The sequence below is a fragment of the Lygodium microphyllum genome, unplaced genomic scaffold, assembly GCF_053477565.2.
Source record: "Lygodium microphyllum isolate KBCC unplaced genomic scaffold, Lygodium_microphyllum_v1.1.10 scaffold_289, whole genome shotgun sequence".
NCBI lineage: Eukaryota > Viridiplantae > Streptophyta > Polypodiopsida > Schizaeales > Lygodiaceae > Lygodium > Lygodium microphyllum.
In genome coordinates this window covers 62,637-65,000 of record NW_028229770.1, presented here as the reverse complement: position 1 = coordinate 65,000, position 2,364 = coordinate 62,637, and positions in this window count along the sequence as shown.

Here is a 2,364-nt window from a genome sequence, read left to right as displayed (position 1 = left end):
ATCGTGGTAGGAAACCCCCTCGCCTTGCCATGACACGGCGCCTCCTCTCCTCGTCGCGATTGTCTTTGCGTACGTCGTGCCTGGCCCCTCCCTCTGCCTCGCTCTCACGTGATACCCCCTCCTCAAGATGCGAGGTATTTTGGGAGCGGAGGGTGTGCCATGTTGTGGGGGGCTTCGATGGAGCGGGGTTTTTCCGAGGAGGGAGGGCGTGCCATGTTGCGCGGGCGGGTTGTTGGAGCGGGGATTTCTGAGGAGGGAGGGTGTGCCATGTCGCGGGGGGGTGCCATGTCATGGGGGGGTTTCTTGAGGACGTCCGTCGGGGGGTGGAAGGTTCCGTGTCGCGGGAGGGGGTCGTGTGCAGTGGGGTGTGTGTGCCGTGTCATTGCGGAGCGGGATTTCTTAGGAGGGAGGGTGTGCCATGTCGTGGGGGGGTGAGGTGACGTGCCGTGGGTCGAGTGGGGTTTTTGGAGGTGGGGTGCGCGGGGGATACGCCGCGTCGTCGGGGGGTGCGGTGGGGTGGAGGGTGCGCCGTGTCGTGGGGGGGTGATGCGGGGTGGGCTGGGTCGAGCGGGGTTTTTGGAGGCGTGGCGGGGTCGTGTGGATGGAGCGGGGTTTTTCGAGGTGGGGTGCGGGGGGGATGCGCCGCGTCGAGGGGGGGTGCGGTGGGGTGTGCCGTGACGCGGGGTGGGGTGGTGTGGATGCAGCGGGTTTTTCGAGGTGGGGTGGGGTGGTGTGGATGCAGCGGGTTTTCCGAGGTGGGGTGCGCGGGGGCGTCGTGGGGGGGTGACGCGGGGTGGGGTGGGTCGAGCGGGGTTTTTCGAGGTGGGGTGCGGGGGGGGCGTCGTGGGGGGGTGCGCCGTGTCATGGGGGAGTGACGCGGGGTTGGGGTGGTCAAGCGGGGTTTTTGGAGGAGAGGTGGGGTGCTGTGGAGGGAGCGGGGTTTTGGGAGGAGAGGTGGGGTGCTGTGGAGGGAGCGCGGTTTTTCGAGGTGGGGTGCGGGGGGGCGTCGTGGGGGGGTGCGCCGTGTCGTGGGGGGGAGACGCGGGGTGGGGTTGGTCGAGCGGGGTTTTTGGAGGAGAGGTGGGGTGCTGTGGATGGAGCGCGGTTTCGGAGGTGGGGTGGTGTGTGTTGGGGCCGGGGGGTGGGGGGGCAAATTTTGGAGGTGTGGTGTGGTGTGTGTTGAGGGGGGTGGCCGAATTTTTGGGGGGGGGGGGTGGGGTGGTGTGTGTTGGGGGGGGGCGAATTTTTTGGGGGCGGGGGCAGGGGAGGGGTGGGGTGGTGTGTGTTGAGGGGGGGGGGGGAGGGGTGGTGTGGCGTGGTGTGTGTTGAGGGGGGGGGCCAATTTTTGGGGGGGGAAGGGGCAAAATTTGGACGGGGGGGGCGAATTTTTGGGGGGGGGGAGGGGTGGGGTGGTGTGTGTTGAGGGGAAGGTGAAATTTGGAGGGGGGGAAGGGGAGGGGTGGTGTTGTGTGGTGTGGTGTGTGTTGAGGGGGGTGGCCGAATTTTTTTGGGGGGGGGGGTGGAGTGGTGTGTGTTGGCGGGGGGGGGGGGGGGGGGCGAATTTTTTGGGGTCGGGGGGGGGGGAGGGGTGGTGTGGTGTGTGTTGAGGGGGGGGGGGGAGGGGTGGTGTGGTGTGTGTTGGGGGGGGGGGGTGGGGTGGTGTGTGTTGAGGGGGGAGGGGTGGGGAATTTTTGGGGGGGGGGGGCGAATTCTGGAGGGGGGGGGGGAGCGGTGGTGTGGTGTGGTGTGTGTTGAGGGGGGGGGCGAATTTTTGGGGGGGGGAGGGGCGAAATTTGGAGGGGGGGCGAATTTTTGGGGCGGGGGGGAGGGGTGGGGTGGTGTGTGTTGACGGGGGGGCGAAATTTCGAGGGGGGGGAAGGGGAGGGGTGGTGTGGTGTGTGTTGAGGGGGGGGGGATTTTTGAGGGGGGGGGAGGGGTGGTGTGGTGTGTGTTGAGGGGGGGGGGTGGGGTGGTGTGTGTTGAGGGGAGGGGGGGGTGAATTTTGGAGGGGGGGGGAGGGATGGTGTGGTGTGGTGTGTGTTGAGGGGGGGGGCCAATTTTTGGGGGGGGGGGGGGCAAAATTTGGAGGGGGGGGGGCGGAGGGGTGGTGTGGTGTGGTGTGTGTTGAGGGGGGGGGGGGATTTTTGAGGGGGGGGGGGAGGGGTGGTGTGGTGTGTGTTGAGGTGGGGGCGGGGAATTTTTGAGGGGGGGGGAGGGGTTGTGTGGTGTGTGTTGGGGGGGGGGGGGGGTGGGGTGGTGTGTCTTGGGGGGGGGGGGGAGAGGGGTGGTGTGGTGTGTGTTGAGGGGGGGGGGAGGGGGGGATTTTTGAGGGGGCGGGGAGGGGTGGTGTGGGGTCTATTGGGG